This window comes from Lissotriton vulgaris, chromosome 6 (assembly GCF_964263255.1).
Source record: "Lissotriton vulgaris chromosome 6, aLisVul1.2, whole genome shotgun sequence".
Classification (NCBI taxonomy): domain Eukaryota; kingdom Metazoa; phylum Chordata; class Amphibia; order Caudata; family Salamandridae; genus Lissotriton; species Lissotriton vulgaris.
Window position 1 is genome coordinate 887,127,186 of NC_141694.1, and position 20,056 is coordinate 887,147,241.

Sequence of the window (20,056 nt, forward strand, 5' to 3'; positions counted from 1 at the left end):
TGTATTGATATTTATTTATTTCCCATAGGGTGGGCTCACATCTAATGAAGTTCCATGTTCACTTAATTGATAAATGCACAATGACACATTGATGTATGTTGGATGTTAGTGTACCAAGTAGCCATATACAGTAAAACTCAACTGTAAACATTAGCAGCAAAACATAAATACATGTGCGTATTGTTCTGTGGTCTAAATATTCATACTTATGAGACTGACAGGTATGACTGACAGTATTAGGAGACACTCAAGAGAACACAAGGTTTTCACTCTTTCCATTTAAAAATAACTAAATACATATCGGTAAACAAATTGTTTGCTGACTGAAATTAGACTTAAAAAGCATCAAAAACCAGAAAGGTTAATTATAAATATGGTTCTCGTATTTATGGCAATTATATTTTAGACTTTCTACAGTATTTACAGTTTTGCTCACTTTATTTCATTCCTATTTATTGTGTGGTCTGTGAAAAAATGAAGCTGCGACCAGTATATTTTCACATTTATTTAAACCACACATAGGGGCAGATTTATGTTAACTGGCGCATCCCCAGGGATGCGCCAGTTAACGTGCGCCACAGCTCCGCCACCCATGGTGCGCCGCATTTATAATGCGGCGCACCATGGTGCAAAAACGGCACAGATGCGTGACGCATCTGTGCCGGAAATGTGGCGCATTGCTGGAGTTGCGTCGCAAGCGCGACGCAGCTCCAGCAAGGCTCGGGGGTACACCATCTGCACAATGCTGCATCAAGACCTACGCCTGCTTCAAGCAGGCGCAGGGTTTTGACGCAGCATTGCCCTGAAAGTGACTGAGTGAAATCTCATAGATTTCACTCAGCCACTTTCAAGAGGCGTTCCTGCGCAGGAACGCCTCTTTATGGCGCAGTGCTTTACAACGTGACGCATCTCCTAGATGCGTCACGTTGTAAATAGGGCGAATTGTTTGCGCCGCAGTTGCGTCAAAAAAAATGACGCAATTGCGGCGCAAAGAGGCGCAACGGCCTCATAAATCTGCCCCATAGTGCATTTGCACTTCGATGTTTCATGGTTTTATTGGTATGATAAGCCGATAAGTCCTCTATAAATGATAACTCATATGCGATACACTCATAAGAATCGCTGTCATTGTAGAACAAAAACAACCATACCTGCAGCTGCTTAAAGCGTCCTAGAATTCTTTGTTTACTTCCCTGTCTGTCCTTTAGGAAGCTGTTGGCTTCCAGTCGTGATTAGCTGCAATGGAAAGCACTGAAAATAAAACTTACCTTCCATTTTGCCATTTTAAAAAACATTCTTGCTGTATTTACCTGTACAAATCAGTAAAAATTGGAAAACTGGGAGCTTTATTGAGGACATTCAGACTTCTCTTAAAACGACCATGAGGGCACTTTTCTATTGGAATGTTGCCTCATTGCTCAAAAACTGTGTACAGATTTAGCTGCCTAGTAACCACTCATCTGCTTAAGATGTACATTGACCTGAAGCAATAAATTAGGCCAACAGAGACAGGTGTGCTCGCCTGGCCAAACTTCTGACAGACAAAATGAATGACAACATGATTTTCCATTCGTGCCTCGTTTTAAAATAGTTTGGAAGTTTTAGTGGGAAACAACAAAAAAAGACACTGCCTATTCCTGTGACTTCTAAAGCCGACCTCTGTGCGTGAGATGTTGTTTTACGAAGATGGACGCGTACAAGAAAATATGGCACTCAGGCAAAGTGCAAAGAGCCAGGTAAAAACAGTTGTTGTGTTGAAAATCAATGAAGTGCGGTATGTACCAACTAAAGCTGGGTGGCTTGTTGACCTTTATCAGATGGGCATGATGAGCGCCCTGTAATAGGTCATCCTGTTAAAGATAAGCATGTGCACTTTGCTGCTTGATATGGTAGTCTCTGTTCATCTCCGGTGCTGAGAGCAACTCTGGAAAGAGGGAAGCAGTTTGTCGTTTAGGGAGCCCTTTTATATTTCCGTTTTTAAGGTTTGTGTTTTGTTAGTTGTGTTTGTGTAATACTCAGCTCCTACTGATATGGACTCAGCACATGTGAGCTGTCAGAGTGTTAATGAATGCACTTGGAGCATGTTGTTGCATTGCTTGGAGAGGCTCTGTTAATGCGCTATATTTTTTAGTGTTGTTCAAGACTGTCGCTGCCATCTCTGTGGTAAGTGCAAAAAGAACAATTGATGGACAGACGGCTGGCAATGTCAAACACTTACCTTCAATACAGAGATCTGGACCTAAATCAATCATTTATTTGTCCACAATGCCATTCCATTAAATCCAGCCATGTGCAAATCAGACTTGGCCTTGACCCCCTTGGGAACAGCCCAGCCCAGCCCAGCCCAAACTTCCATGCCAAGTCCTCCCTGGACCAGAAATAAGCTTCATGGGACTGGGATTGGGGTATCACCCCTAATCAGCCAGGCTAGCATAAACCCAGTGCCATGGTAGGCACACAACCCATGTCTGGGCATACCCATTCTACTCGGGTGGCAAATGCACAAAGCACAATTGATGGGTGGAATGCTGAACAATGTCAAATATTCAACCCAGTACAGAGATCTTGGCCTAAATCCATTGTTTTTTTTGCCCACCATGGGAACGGTCCAGCCTGAACGGCCAGGCAAGGTCCTCCCTGGACCATAAACAAGCACCCTGGGACCAGTGTCAGGGTATCACCCCTCATCAGCCAGGTTAGCTTAAATCAAGTGGAATGGTGAGCACTGGACCACGTCTGAGTATACCTGTCAAACAGTCACCCTGGTACAGAGATCTGGACCTAAATCCATTGCATTTTTGCCCACCATTGGATTGATCCAACCCGAACTACCAAGCCAGGTCCTCCCTAAACCAGAAAGAAGCATCCTGGGACTGGTGTCAGGTTATTACCTCTCATCATCCAGGCTAGCTTAAAACAAATGGCATGGGGAGCACAGGACCACATCTGAGCATACCAGTTCCACTCGTGGTGGCAAATGCAAAAAGAGCAATTGACAAACAGAAGGCGGAACAATGTGAAACATTCACCACCAGTACAGAGATCTGGGTGCAAATACATAATTGTTGTGCCCACCATGCTATTCCAGAGTAAACCCAGCCATTGGTAAATCAGTTCAGGCGTCAACTGCCAGGCTATGTCCTCCCTGGACCAGCAACTAGCATCCTGGGACTGGTTTCGGGGTATCCCCCTCATCAGCCAAGTTAGCTTGAATCCAGTGGCATGGTAAGCTCAGGACCATGCCTGGGCATACCCACCCTACTCAGGGTGGCAAATTAAAAAATAACAATTTATGGGAGGAAGGCTTAACAATGTCAAACAGTTACCCCCAATACAGAGATCTGGACCTAAATCCACTGTTTATTTGTCCACCATGCCATCCCAGTTTAAATCGAGCCATATACAAATCAGGCTTAACTCAGCTCCCCTTAAGAACAGTCCAGACCGAACTGCCAGGGCAGATACACCATGGACCAGACACAAGCATTCTGGGACCAGTTTTGTTGTACCACCTCTCATCAGCCAGGCAAGCTTGAATACAATGGCATTGTGAGCACTGGCACATCTCTGGTCATACTCGCCGCTATGCGTGGCAAAATAAAAAAGAATAATTCATGGACCGAATGCTGAACAATGTCAAACATTCACCACCAGTACAGACATCTGGGCCTAAATCGATCGTGTTTTTGCCCACCATGTAATTCCAGTTTCAACCCAGTCACATGCAAATTATTCTTGATCCTGCTCCCCATGGGAACCGCCCATTCTGAGCTGCTAAGTCAGGTCATTCCTGGACCAGAAACAAGCATCCTGGGACTGGTTTCAGGGTATCACCCCTCAATGCTGTTAGTGGCCAAAGGTATGACCAGATGAAGGTCTCTTGCTCGCTGTGCACTGGATTCAAGCTAGCCTGGCTGATGAGGGGTGATACCCCGCTACCATTCCTAGTATGCTTGTTTCTATTCCAGGGAGAACTTAACCTGGCAGTTTGGCTGGACTGTTCCCATGAGGACCAGGGTCCAAACTGGGGTGGCAAAATGAGAAAAAAACCAATGGATTCAATCAGTCAATCAATCAATCAGGGGATTTAGAGCACACTACTCACCCATGAGGGTCTCAAGGTGCTGGGGGGTGCAAGCAACTCTGTTGTTCATTTGAAGAGCCAGGTCTTGAGGTCCTTTCTAAATTGGTGCAGTATCAGGCTTCATCGGATGCAAAGGGGGAGTTTGTTCCACGTCTTGGCTGTGAGGTAGAAAGATCTGCCACCTGCTCTGGTCCTGTGGTTGCAAGGGACCGTGGCTAGTGAGAGGTTGGCAGCAGAGCAGAGGTTGCACTTGGGGGCATGGAAGGAGATTCATTTGTTGAGATATTGGGATCTGATGTAATGGATGGCTTTGTAGGCATGTGTGAGCAGTTTGAAGGTTATTCTTCTTTCGACGGGGAGCCTGTGTAGGTCACACAGGTTTTTGGTGATGTGGTTATGTCGTGGGATGTTGAGGATAAGTCTGGCTGCGGCGACTGAATGGTCTGGAGTTTGCGGAGTTTTTTTGTTGTTGATTCCAGTGTAGAGAGTCTTACCGTAGTCCAGGGTGCTGGTGATGAGTGTGTAGGTGATGGTCTTCCTGGCGTAGGGGGGATTCATTTGAAGGTCTTGCGAAGTATGCAGTGGGTGTTGAAGCATGTGGAGGATACAGCGTTGGTCTGGCAGTTCATGGTGAGTGAAGAGTCAAGTATGATGACAAGGTTTTGTGCGTGGTCCGTTTGGGTCGGTGGGTTTCCGAGAGTGGGGGGGCCACTAGGTATTGTCCCATGCATAGGGGGTTAAGCCAAGGATGAGGACTTCTGTTTTTTTTAGTTGAGCTTCAGGTAGCTGTTGCTCATCCAGGTTGCAACGTATTTCATCCCTTCTTGGAAATTGCACCTGGTGGTATCGGGTTCCTTGGTGAGGGAGAGGATGAGCTGAGTATCGCCTAAGTATGAGACTGTGTTGAGTGCGTGGTTTCTGATGATGGTTGCGAGGACGACCATGTAGATGTTGAAGAGTGTGGGGCTAAGGTAGCATCCTTGGTCCTTGGTGTACTCCACATCAGATCTCTGTTGGTTCAGATAAGAAGAGTGGGAGTCTTATTCTTTGGGTTCTGCCTGGGAGGAAAGATCAAATTCAGTCTAAGACTATTCCTTGCATGCCAGCATTGTGGGGCCTGGAGGCTAGTGTGCGGTGGGAGATGGTGTTGATGGTTGCTGAAAGGGCCAGGAGGATGAGGGCTGCTGTGTGGCGTTGGTTGTGGAGGGTGCGGATGTTGTTCGTTAGCAGCTATGAGGGCGCTCTTGGTGCTGTGGTTGCCATGAAATCTGGATTGAGAAGTGTCTAGGATGTTGCTGGTTTCTATGAAGTGTGCTAGCTGGGACTTGATGGCTTTTTCAATGATTTTGGCAGCAAAAGGGAGCAGTGAGATGGGCCTGAGTTGTCGGTGTGCTGTGGTGGCTGCTTAGAGGTGGAGTGTGTTTCCTGGGTTTTGCAAATTCTTCACATATTTTCCAGTCATCGGCAAGAGCGCTTGGATTCTTGGAGGTCCGTGGTGAACCAGTTGGCTTTCTTGTTGTGTCAGTGTTGTTCTGGAGGAGGGCGATAGTGTTGGCGCAGTTGGCGATCCATTAGTGGATGTTGCTTGCCGCTGTGTTGGCGTCTGTCGTATTTGGGGAGGAGTGCATTTGAGGGCAGAGGTGAGGCATTCTTAGGGGACTTTGTTCCAGCTTCTGCATCGGGGGCAGGGCGTGCGCTTGTGTGCAGTGGGTTTTGAGAAGGAGAAATGGATGCAGTGGTGGTCTGTCCAGAGTTGTTCCCTTACTGTGGCTCAAGTGAATGTTGTTCTTCTGGCGAAGATGGGGTCGAGTTTGTGCTGTGCTGTGTGAGTGGGGGTGGAGACAAGTTGTTTCTTTCCTATGTTGGTGAGGTTCTCCAGAATGGCGGTGGTGTTGTGATTGCTGTGGTTGTCTAGGTGGAAGTTCAGGTCTCCGCGTAGTATGTAGTCCATGGAGGCAAGGGCTTTGGGGTGATGTGGTCTGTGATGATGTTGGTGAAGGGGTGCGGGGTCCAGGAGGTCTGTAGGCAAGTGTTCCGCAGAGCGTTGTTTTAAGGTTGGGCTGGATATTGAACTGGAAGTGGATGTGCTCCATGAGGGATGAGGCGTCACATGAGTTGGTGGTTGTTAGTCAGAGGGAGCTTTTGTGGATGATGGCGAGGCTCCCCCTGGGTGGTTGGGGCGGTCTTTCCTTAGGATCTTGTATCCGTTGGATATGGTGGTTGTGATGTTGGTTGCAGAGATGGCGTTGGTCCAGGTCTCTGTGAGGAAGGTGACGTTGGGCTAGTGTGTGTTGAGGAGGCCCCAGATTTTTACGGCGTGTCTGTCCAGGGAGCGTACATTGATGAGTATGCAGATTAGTGGCTTGTGTGCTGTGTCATCTGGTGGGTTGGGGGTGGCTGCCTGGGTCCAGAGGTGGGTGAAGGTGTGGTGGCAAAGTCGCCAGGAGATCCTGCCCTGGGTGTTGCTCAGCGTTGGAAGCTGGCAAATGTTGTTGCATCCGGCGTTGACTATGTGGTGAGTGCTGGGGTCATAGCAGTGGGGGACTAGGGTTCCTGGCTCTGGTCACGGTCAGGTCATGGGTGGGCACAGACGGGCTTGCCTTTGGCATGCCTTCAGTGCACCAGCAGCGTGGCCTAGCAGCCTCCATTAAGTAGGGTTGGGTGGAGAGTGAGGAGCTGGAGGCGCAAGAAGGAACTAGCTGGGGGGAGGGGCTGCAGTGGCAGCAGCGGGCTGGGTAAACGTAAAAGGCAACCAGAAAAGGGCAAAACAGAAAAAGGCGAACCAGAAAGAGGCAAGACAGAAAAAGACAGAATATAAAAAGGCAAATCAGAAAATGGTGACACACAGAGCAGATTAGCTCTTTCACTAGACCACCTGCTGGTGGAAGATGGCCTTGAACATCTACCTAAAACTCAAGTTGGCGCTGAGGGCAGTGCCTTAATGGTGGAGCTGTGCTGGGGAGATCATTGACTCCAACCAGGAGGTCAGAGGTCTTGCTCTCCTTGGAGGGCAGCATTGCCATTCAGTAGGGGTCGGGAGGGGAGCATGGCTAGCGGCCGATCATGGCAGAGGCAAGCTGAATGAGCTCCAGAGCCAAATTATCCTGGGCCATCAATGAACAAAAACCCCAGTACGCTATGCCAGGTGTGCAGGGGCCAATATGACGATGAGCAACATTAATTTAGGTTCTAAGACAGCGCCAATTCTCAGTGATTGCTAGCAGTTAGGTTGCGACCCATACAGCAGATGCTGGCGGAGGAACTGCTGTGAGAGAATAAAGCCAGGAGGATGGGGTGGACGGCTGCCGATGAGCGGGCGAGCACCCCGGTCGGGGATGCGGCAGGCCTGACGACGGAGGCTTGCTATGAAGTAGAGTGGAGGCGAAGACACAGAGCCTGGCCGCCGACCCTCTGCAAACAGTGGATCTTGGTTGAGACCGGAGCTGCGGAGCCAGAAGATGCCCAATGATAAAGAGGTGCCTGCCCTGGGCCGTGGAACTTGACTGGGCACCCATCGCGGGTGAGTGTCGCCCCGATACTTAGGGGCGGGGGCATGCAGTAACTCTCTTCTCTCCCCCTTCCCATTGCTGGTGGATTGGGTGACGCTGGCCCGGCATAGCAGAGGCAGACGTCGGTTGTGAGGCCTTCCTTTCCTCCATTTCATTGGCACCCGAACAGGCAGCTGCGTGGGACAAAGTTATCAGCGGGCGCATATATACAGTCTGGCTTCTTTATGGCGCAGTTGGGCTGGTGGTTTTTGCTACCCGAAAGAAGTGCTTGGGGCTTGATTGCCTTGGAAAGTGCGCATGAGGTGTGAGGCTGGGCCTCCTCATACTATTACCGCCTCTAGGAGGCCATTCTCGGCAACACAGAGCGGTACTGCGGGAAGAAGACACATTGTAAGGAGGCCGGGGTGCCATACCATCGAAATGTTCCTCACCCTTCTCCCATCTTGCCTTGTAAATCAGTTGGGGGCCTGCAGGATATTCAGGGACTGGTGGAGTCTAATTGTGAATGCGCACTGGTGGCTGCTGCCTGTTGGGCCCACTGCTTCCTGTGGGTGGTGTAATTCCCTGTTGCACAGCTCATAATTACGGAGCACCATCTTCGTTCTGGAGAGTGTTGACCACAGTCGCTGCGAGACTGGATGGAGAACCAGAAGTGCCACACTGTACTTTTAATTTTGGAACTGTTGGGTGGTTTGTCTTTGCCTACTCATGGTACTTGGTTTTCCTCCATAACATCGGGGGCTTGTGCGTATCCCACATCGTGGCATGAGGGTCAGTCTCACTGGTGGTGGACTAAAGAGTTAGTATACCTCAACAAGCGCCAGGGCAGGAATGAGTGGTTTGAGACACACACGTGCGGGGATGGGCCGCCCAAAAGGGAAGATGCAGAAGGCGGCTGCTCCTAGCTCCCAAAGCAGGGAGGATGGGGACCCTGCCATGAGTGTGCAGTCAACTAATACAGTTCCACCCACAGATGTCACAAAGACCCAGGATAAGTTGGATCTGATCCTTAAAGAGGTTCACAAGTTCTGGAAAGCCATAGAGCATCAGATAGGCTTTCTTACTACCGGCTTTACACTGCTTAAGGCATGTGCCAAACTGGCCACCAAGGTGAAGGATCACACCTCTGTACTGGAAGAGTTAGTGCCACAACAGAATGAGAACACAAAGCAACTTCAAGCTCTTCAAAAGCAGGTCATTGAATTGATGGACAGGTTTGAAGATGCAGAGAGCAGAACAAGACGTAATAAAATTCACGTCATTGGGCTCCCGGAACAAAGTGAGGGGACGGAAGTGACAACATACATGGAACAATGGTTCCGTACACATGTGGCCCCCGAGGGCCTCTCAGACTTCTTTTGTATTGAAAGAGTGTACCGTATTCCCAGAGGAAAACCAAGAGTGGGTGCTCCACTGAGACCCCTCAGAGTAAAAATTCTCAACTACAGAAACCGGGACATGCTACTCCAGAAAGCACGGGAAAAGCTACAGATCCCATTTGAGAATTGTCAGATATCACTGTATCCGGACTATACGTCAATCGTGCAGTGACGGAGATCCTCATTCCAGGTAGTAAAGCGGAAGCTGCGTACAATGAAGCTCAAATATGTGCAGCTCTTTCCTGCACATCTGAAGATAATATACAATGAAAAGACAAATTTCTTTGAGTCCCGAGGAAGTGGAAGAGTGGTTGGAGATCATGGACCCCCACGCAGCTTTCTGGTCAGTCTGAGTCAAAACAGCCGCACAGTCAGGAGACTATGAGTAGACAATGCTCACAACGAGTGACTGGTCCCATAGGTGCAGCGCTGTTTCCTGGACCCACGAAGAAGCAGGTACAGAAAGGCAAGGAGGCGGCCCTAGTGGCTGCAACCACTTTTAGGGACAATTCCTTCCGCATAGACTCCGAAACTTTAGAACACAGCATGGTGCAATCAAACTCAGACACCAGTCTAGCACTCTTTATTACAGTAACGCCACAAATGGCAGATGACCTAATGGGGTCGTAATCTTTGTAACTTTGCCATGTAGCTGGAAATCACTATGTATGAGGACATTAATGGCACATTTCCTCTAGAACTCATGTTTCCTTTTGCTCTAATTCTTTGTACGTAATTTTTTTTCGATTGCTCTGTTAAATATAATCTGCTAGGGTCAGAGGAGCTCCTATTGATATGACCTTTTACATGATGGCTATAGCTACAGATCCTCACTTTGCGACTGCTACAGTTTAATACGCATCACTTCTAAGGTTGTTATGTTTGGTCTTGCCTGGTTTCATTTGCAAGCAAGACCTGGTATTCTGTTTAGTTTTGGGATTCAAGGGCTCTGACTAAACACTACTGATATACAGCAAGACAGCAAGGTCCTCTACTCCGCATAGATGAATCACGATTGTTAGCTAATGCACACTCTAAACTATAAATTCTGAACGTGGAACGTCCGAGGGCTGGTATCCGTTCACAAACAGCACAGAGTACATGCACACTTACTGCAAGGAGGGGCACGCATGAATTTCCTCCAGGAATCACACCTGATGCAGGCTGAAGCTACAAAAATGCAGACAAAATTGAGGGGACAAATAATTTCTACAAACTACTCTGCGTTTGCTCGAGGGGTGGGGATTTGGGTAAGAGATGGAGTCCCATATGTTACACTGGCAAAAGAATAGACACACAGGGCAGGTATATTTTCTCGCATGGCACGCTGAACGGAATACCGATCATCCTAGGAGGTGCTTACGCTTCAAATTTTGATCAGCATAAATATTTCACAGGTCTGAATGGGAAATTAGCGGGGTGGGAAGCCTACCCATGGATAATCGGTGGTGATTGTAATGCAGTTCTGGACATTACTCTAGATCGATCTCACCCCCATTGACAGGTTCAATGGACAATCAGTAGGCGGAAGCCTCACATACTTTGGTAGAGGGCTATTCTTTGATTGACACATGGAGAATTTGGAATTCATTGCATAGGGAGTATTCCTTCTTCTCCTCAGTATATCAACTGCATACCAGAATAGATAGAATCCTGTGCTCTAATTCCATAGCAGATCAGATTATAGACACTACGGGGCCCATTAGGATGGCGGGCGAATTGCCCCCGCCAGGCTGGCGGTAGCCACTGCCGGCCTGGCGGGGGCAATCCGCCCGCCATCCACACCTACATTCTCCTCGCCAAATTAGTATGGCGGACGGAACCACGGCGGATGGATAGACCGTCTGCCGCTTTTCCGCCCCGGTCGCCTTGTGGCCGGGGCGGAAAAGGATTAATATGGTGGCAGTGTCTATCAGACACCGCCAGCCATATTATGATGAGTTTCTCTGAATGCCTTTCTGTGGCGGCAATGCCGCCGCGGAAAGGCATGCGGAGAATCCCTTGGGGGCCGCTTGCGGTCTCCTAGGGACTCGGGGGTGGGGGGTGCACATGGGGGGTACCTATGGTACCCCCCAGCAGTTCCATGCACAGCATGACAGGCATCGCTCAGTGCCTGCCATGCTGTGCATGGAAGTGCACAGCATGCCTTCCTGCCATTGTGGCGGGCGGTACTGAGTGCACCGCCCGCCACAATGGTATGAATGCAGGATGCGCCCGCCACTGTGGCGGGCGCATCCTACTGCTGCCCACGGGACCCCCACCCTTATGGCGGGCGGTCCCGTACTACGACTGAATGGCGGGCGGACAAAGTCCACCCGTCATTCTAATGGGGCCCTACTTATCTAGCAGACACATTCTCTGTTTATAAATAATCCCCTGGAGACTGTCATCGCATGGGGTAGAGTACCCACCCCCATCCCATTCAACAGCACTCCAACAATATTTCACCAAAAACAGGAACACAGCCTCCACCATACTAGTTGAATGGGAGGCATTGAGGTCAGTTATAAGGGGAACGGTAATTAGTACCACAGAGGGGCCAGACAAGAGATACATAAAAACCTAAAAGACACCGAGAGTAAAATGTCAAGATTAGAGCAAGAGGCAGTGCATGACCCCACAAAACAGACATCATTACAGGAAGCGCACATTCAACATGCAGAATTGGTTGAAACCATTAGACTGATTGATTATAGTTCCTACACTCAAATACGACACTCCGAGGCAGATAAATCAGGCACATTATTAGTAAAATTTATACAAAACGACCCACCGACCACAGTCATTGGGCATATTAATCTTCCTGGGAGGGCACCGCGCACACGCAGTAGGACAATAATGAAGCCTTTAGGAAATACTACGAAGGGCTCTATAGTGCGCCGCCAGTGCTAGAAGGACCCTATATTGATGAGTTCCTTGCAAATTTACCATTCCCACAAGTCCCAAATGGTACGCAGGGCGACTTGGTGGGACCCATCACAAGGGCAGAAATCAAGGTAGCAATAGGTGGGCTAGCGCGCAATAAAACACCAGGATTAGAAGGACTACCACTATAATTTTTTGCTGCATATTCAGAAATCTTAATCCCACGGTTGGAAAATATATATAATGAGTAACTTGCAAAAGGACATCTTCCCTGCACCACTATTCAAGCGTTGGTAGTATCCTTACCCAAACCAGGAAGGGATTTATCAGATATGTCACGTTATCAACCTCTATCATTACTATTCACAAAATGCTAAATTCTTATCAAGATCTAGGCAAATAGGATACAGCCATATCTCAATAAATTGATCTACACTGATCAATGTGGATTTATACCAGCCAGGAGCACCTCACTTAATATCCATAGATTACATCAAATTATGTCAATGGATTTTACATGACACCACCAAGCTGGCTGCATATCATTGGACATGAGACAGGCATTTGATATGTTCAAAGCTATTGCACGATTTGGTTTACCCCCTGAATATCTTAAATGGATAAAGCTATTATATGTCACCCCAACGGCAAGAGTCCCATCTGGGAAACTATTCTCTAAGGAATATGACACACAGAGGGGCACATGGTAGGCATGCCCCCTGCCTCCAATATAATTTGTCCTGGTATTAGATCCGCTTGCACTCCATCTTCGATTGGAGGCCACACAATGCGGTATATCTATAGGCACTGCGACACACCTGGTGTCAGTGTATGCTGACGACATAATGCTATATGCGTTGGATATATTGGAGGGACTGGGCCCAATCCCTCGTATTTTTTCCGACTTTGAATTAATATCAGGTTTAGCCATTATTGAATCTAAATCAAATGCTTTCTTTTTACAACATCGTGTGCACTCGGACAATATTCAAGTTGGGAGACTCACCTTACCGACCTCCCCACACACATTTAAATATCTGGGTATTAATATATACCACTCGCAAGCTGACATGTTAGATGGTAACCTTAACAGGGCTATATGGAGTATCCGATCCCCGGTGGCTTTTTGAGTTACGCTTCCCCTATCGTTATTGGACGCGTGGCATTATCTAAAATGGTGGTGCTCCCTCGCCTTTTGTATTATTTTACAAACCTACCTTTGGTGGTACTGCCGACCATTTTTAGCACACTAGATATTATATCACTAAATCTCATTTGAGGTGCAAGGCTCTGCAGAATTAGCCTTAAGAAACCCCAGTTAGGCACACGGGGAGGCCTGGGAGTGCTTGACTTTAGGGCATATTACTATGCATGCTAATTACAGTGGTAATCCTACTGGATGGCAGGAAGTAATTTGCAGGAAATAGATTACACTAATAGACACATCGAGCAAAGAGTGCTCCGCACTTTGCTTTTGCTACACAGTAAACCTCCACCGACATTATCACCTCTACTGCATACTGCATTACAGTGCTGGAAGAAGTCCCTGAAATATACCTCCACCGGTGGGCTTTATGCAGATAATATCCTGATAGTGGGTATACCACTGGCGAACGGCAGATTGACGCAACAGGCACTCGGACCCTGGTTGGATGCGGGGGTGGAGACTGTTGGGCATTATTCAATGATGGGACACTGATGGACCACAACCCATTTATAAGAGAAATGGGGGTGCCTAACACGTTGTACATGATGCATGGCGCTCTATTGCATTATATCAAAAAACAATGGGCTCCACAGTGGGAAGAAACCCAAGTGAATGGCTTAATTAGGTCTCTATATTATATGGGACATGGAAGTCAAGTTAAGTGGTTGTACACTAGCGCTCGCACACATGTTAAAGCCCTCTTAGACACGCTTAGGGTGCAATGGGAAGCAGATTTGGGGTGAGAGTTCACAGATAAGGAAGGGGCAGATGCGTTGGAATACTCATGGAAAATACCTTGTAATGCCAAGTTTGTTTATTCAATGTATGATTTTACACAGAGCTTACTTGACCCCTGGTAAATTTTAGAGAATATACCCAGTTACTTTCCATCAATGCCCTAGATGCAAATTGCCAGCAGCAGACTTACTTCATTTGCTATGGGCGTGCCCAAGCCTAGGTGATTATTGGGTAGGGGTTATGAGCTTGATAGAGAAAACGACTCATCTCTTAATAGGGGAGGTGGCATTGGAAAGTTTATTAGGCCTTCGCGAGTGAAAAAAGGCCCACAAGGTTCAGTTACGGTTTCTGGATTTGACGCTTATAGTTGCAAAGAGGTCTATCACTATGCATTGGAAATCAGTCAAAGCCCCCACGGTGTGCGTGCGGCATAGCAAACTGACCAGATGGGCAGTGGCTGAAAGCAGGGCACTTCTTAGGAAGGAGGCCCGTGGCCTACAGAAAACCCCAATTTCTCTGGAATGGGATATAATTGTAGAAATCCACAAAAGTGCTAATCCTCATGATATCCCTGACGTTCCACATATACAACAATAGACAAAGGCATAGAGTTCCCATGTATTCATCTGTGGATAGTACAGAACGATATGATGTGATAAGGTCATACACTTAAAGACACTTGGGGGAGACAGATGTGCAACTAGGTTTTTTGTATAATACCGTCGGAGTCCAGGGAGGGGGGTGGAATATAGTTAAGGAAGGGGGGGGTGTTTAAGCGTCATAGCTGGACAGTTTTGTAAATACAAACGCTTCATGGCCTAACAGATGGAAGTTATGATATGGGAAAAATCCTTGGTTTCTTTTCGTTTGTAACATATGCTGGAAAGAACTGTATACCCTAATGTGACATGTAAGCATGGTATGTATATCATATGGGCAAAAGATTAAAAAAACAAAAAGTTTGTCTAAAAAAAAGTAGGGGTCAGGAGGAGGGTGAACAGCTGGGAGGTGGAAAGTGGGAGTGGTAAAAAGCTGGGGGAGGGGCTGAAGGGGCAGTAGTGGGAGGTAAAAGAAAAAAGGCAGCCAGAGGAGCCTGCAATTGGAGGAGGTCCTCAAACACCTACCAGAGCTCAATTTGATGCTAAGGGCAGAGCCTTAATGGTAGAGCTGCGGGGGAGGGGGGGAGTGACTCGGACCACAAGGTCAGAGGTCCTCTCTTGGTTGGGGGTGAGTGGTTGAAAAGTTTCAGAACTTTGTCCATCGTCCTGTTGTGTTCGCTATGTTCGCACTTAGTACTCGAGGGTATGCCCAGATGTGGGCTCCTTGCTCGCTGTGCCACTGGATTTAGGTTAGCCTGGTTTAGTAATCTATCTTTTATGTCTATTACTGTGCATGTTCCTGTAGTAATCTATCTTTTATGTCTATTACTGTGCATGTTCCCATACTGTCATTCCTCTCCTATGGTTACAGAATGTTTATGTTGGAACATTCCTTGTGTATTCTGGTTTGGCAGTTTCCTAGGAGCTGTTGGGACTAATGGTCATTAAACTACATCTGACTTGACTTACCTATTGATGTGTTTTTGGTGTTACTTCACCTGGCTGATGAGGGGTGATACCCCAAGACCGGTTCGAGGATACTTCTTTCCTGTCCAGGACATAGGCATTGCAGTTTGGGCTGGACTGTTCCCATGAGGAGCAGGGTCAAGACTGAATTGTATATTGTTGGGTCCAAACTGGGGTGACATAATGAGCAAAAGAACAATGGATTAAACCCAGATCTCTTGATGGGGGTGAATGGTTGAAAAGTTTTGGCACTCATTCCAGCATCTTGTTGTGTTTGCTATGTTTACCCTCCGTGGCCAAGAGTATGTATACACGTGGGTTCCTTGCTTGCTGTGCCACTAGATTCAAGCTAGCCTAGATGATGAAGAGTGATACCACGAAGCAGGTCCTAGGATGCTTGTTTCCGGTCCAGGGAGGACCTAGCCTGGCAGTTCGGGCTGGACTGCTCCCATGAGGAGCAGGGTCAAGACTGATTTGCATATGGCTGCGTCCAAACTGTGGTGGCATAGTCAGCAAAAAATCGATGGATTAAACCCAGATCTCTTGATTGAGGGTGAGTGGCTGAAAATTTCCAGCTCTCCCTCCATCATCTTATGGTGTTACCTCTGTGGTAAGTGGCACACTGGTGGTTGTTTGAAAGGGTTGGCAGTTCATCTAGTGAGTATGGTGAAGTTTGTCATTTGTTGATGGAAAGTGGCATGCAGACATCATTGGCACTTTGATGGTTGCAAGAGGTGTTGATGAGTTGCAAATTTGCACTCACTGTTAGGAGACTGGTATTATGCCAGCTGTGTCACAGAATGATTTGTTGCTTGCATGAATGAGTCAGATTGGTATGTCTAGTTGATTCTTTTGTATTGTCTGCATTGCAGGGAGAAATAGAAATGGTGGCTTTAAATTCTGTTTGTCTTTAGCAGGTGTGTATTGTGTACTGAGAAAAAAGGTTAGTGCTTTGAATGAAAGGCCAAATGATGGATGCTATAGAGAGAGTCACGCATTTGTGCCTACTTTTTGTGCACACTTCTGCATTACAGAACTAGTCTAAGCTGCTAATACCCCCTATTCCGAAATTCCTTTACACAGTAATGAAGGCCATTGCTCATATGCTTGCATAATATCAGAGACACATGCAGACAGGTGAAGAGGCTTTTAAGAAGCATCTTAATTGTGCACCACCTAGGATTTGTTGCAAAACTAATGTACCCTGTCAGGCTGCACTTTGGGATGGTGCTTTGAGGGATACAGGCTGCACCTCTCTCCTTGCCTTGCTGTCTTTGCCTCATTTAAAGAGAGACAGACCGAATCGGCATTAAGTAAAAGACAGCCTAATTCCACATGCTGATGCACCTTCAGCTGTTGATCTCTCTTCGGCATATGCACTGTTTCTTCAGATTTAGTGTATGTATAGTGAGAGTGAATTTTTCTGTAATTTGGCCACGGGATCCCAATCTGAGTCAAGGTGAGCCGACTGGCAGTGAGCATGATACAGTGCGTGGCCATATGCCTAATATGCAGTTGGGCATCTGGTGTGTTTGATGCTATTGGAGAATGAGAGTTTGGCATTTGCATGATATGAACTGTTTAATGTTCTTGAAGCATGGCATTGCCCCCTGACTGTGCCAAGGTGATGTGTTGATTGCATAAGAGTGCATTGCCAGGGGATCTTATATGTTGTGTGGTAATATTTTTTTGCTTTTACGAGGAATGCATTGCCATTTGAATATGACATAGAAAGGTGCTTGATGCATGAGTGTGTAGTGTTGGTTTGTCTAATTCTAAGTGATCACGTAGACCCAGCAAATACAGCAGCATATTATGAGTTTTTGCATCTGTGTGGCAGATCAGGGCCTTTCTCGAGTCATCCTCCTAGCAATTTTATGAGATGTCTGCCAATTTAGCAGGGCATTGTCACTGAAGGTGCTCTTACTTAAACCGCAGGAGGATTTTCTGGGGAAACCCTGTTTGATTCATTGGCATCTGTTTACTGGTGCCCACTCATGCCGTTAGCTCTGCCAGCAGATATTTAGCATAAAACCTAGGGCCCCATTACGATCCACCACGTAACGGTAAACGGGACCGACCGCCAGAGGTGCAGTGATCCTGCCAGGATTATTATGATGCGACCGCCATCCTGCAACCTTGTGTATGCCAATGAACGGGGTACCATAGGTACCCCCCAAGTGCACCCCCCACCCCCCAACATCCTGGGGGCCCACAACAGGCCCCCAATGTCAAAGACCGCCTGCCTTGGAGAGGCCTTTTTCCACATGCATCATAATATGGATGGCAGTGCCAGCATGGCACCACCACCATATTAACTGCATTTTCCGCCCAGCTGGCAATCCAGCCGGCGGAAAAGCGGCAGATGGTCTTTTCGTGCGCCACGATGCCCCTCCCCATTCTAATATGCCGGGGGGTGTCACAAGGACATTTGGCGGGCGGATCGCCACCACCGGGCCGGTGGTGGTCACCGATTGCCCAGCGGTGACAATCCACCCATGATCCTAATAGTCCCCATAGTTTCAAAATCCATTAAGGCTATTAGCCTATAATTAGCAGGGTCCGAGGCCTGACCAGCTGTAAAAATCGGGGCCAAGATTGATCCCCTCCATTTATCTGGGATTTCTTAATTCTGCAAGGCATAAATAAATCATATTGTCAGTTTTTGTGTCCAATATTGCAGGTTTTCTTTAAATAGGGCTTGTGGGATGCCTTTTTGCCCTGGAGCACCACTCCGACGACTAGAACTTATATTTTTCTCCACTGTTGTGTAATGGATCTTTAACTGCATGATATCCCTTGAAATATCCCGTGATCCATCTTCCACTAGATTTGTTATGCTGTTCATGCCACCTAATGTAGTTCCAAAATGCTTTTCCCAGACTTCTTCCGATATATTTGAAGATATTAGTTTTTGTTTCCTGCTATTGGCTTGATTTACCAATCTCCAAAACTCATGTGCGTCTTTCCGTTTAGCTGAATAATTCATTTTAAACCAATACAAATCTAGCTCCACTTTTGTTTGTATCCATACCTCTTTTTTGTAAAGTGACCTTAATTTTGGTAAGGCGTCATTCTTGATTCTAGAGGATGCGTCATTTTTTTTAAAACCCTAAAAGGCATGATTCAATTTTCTCTTTGCTGTTTTAAGTTGCGCAGACATCTTACTTGTAAAAGACGTAACTGTTGCTACCTGGCTTTTGACTGGACAGCATTCTCTACTAGACAGATAGAAACTGCTCCCAATGAGTCAAAGGATTTTGATCTACTTTATTTAAGGCTTCCCACTGGTCTCTTGCTTGCTGTTCAATATTTTGTATGGTATCTACTGACCAGTGTAGTCTCTTATAGTTAAGGCCAATGGACTGACCTAACTCTGGGGCAGATTGATCATGTAGAGAAATATTTAGGTTAAGTCTGTTCATTTGTGACTGATTATCACTTTCCAGCCTATTGCCCAACTTATAACTTGTTTACGACTGATATAGTGGGAGTGATACTAAAGAGTAATCTATAACGGTTTTTGATTTTATCGAGTAATGAGTCGCTCGAACTGGAATATGCGTACACGTCCGGCCGTTCAATATTCGGAGACCGTGGTCCTCCAAATTTCCCACCACTTCTTTACTCATTTAATCTAATCGTTATTTGGATACTTCCGTCGTCGGGATGTACCACTTTTGATCCATTTCGTCCAGTATTTGATCCCTAGGAGTCACCTGTAAGAATTTCATATTAAAATCTCCGTCAAGAGGATCCACGGAACTGTATTCCTTATACTTTGCGATGTCAATAAACTCAGAATATTATCCGTTGTTTCTTTTTTTCTGATACCAAGGGGATGTATATAAACATTTATTATCATCAAGGGGATCCTATTAGCTGGACTAAGTGGCCAAAACCTTAAGAGCTTGTATGTTCAAATGATTAATTCCAACTTCTTCAATTTTTATTCCTAGGCCCTCTGTTACATATAAAGCCAGACCTCCTGCAGCTCGCCCCTTTAATTTTATTTTGATTGCTGGCTTACTGTAACATAGATATCCCAGAAGCTTAATTTCCTCTTGAGGCCATGTTTCTTGAAAGAGGACTATATGGAACCTCCCAATATCAGTAAATAATTCCTGATCATCTACCTTTGCTGCCAGGCCCTCTATATTCCATGAGCAGATGTCAACTTTGTTCGTATTACCACCGTCGGTGCTGGCTTTGTTTTGTCAGGGTCTTAGATCCTTATCTGAACTGGTACTCAGCACACTCGGGAGCCAAGACCGATCAGATTTTGGGTGAGGGGCTTCTCTCATCATGACGTCTATGTATTTATCTGTCTGAGTGGCTCTGTTGTCCCTTAAAGGTGTAATCCAACTACTCCTTGCCCCCTTTAAGATTGTCACTTGTCCAGATTGCTGCTTTTTCTTACCCATTAATGGACTTTTCATTTGACTTTGACGTCCCCTACCACACTCCTCTCCTACCATTTTACAATGAGTTCCACAACCATCCGGATATAAAAACTGTGGCTAGGGTTCCTCCCTTTCACTAGTCATCTCAATGTCCCATTTTTCAAATTTCTCCTTTTCAGCCCAGACTTGGTCCACTACCTCTGGAGTGGCCCATGTAATCATAGTCGGTTCCTCACCTCCCCAAGTTGGGATATTTACGAATATGACTTGTATGTTCAAATGATTAACTCCAACTTCTATATTTAC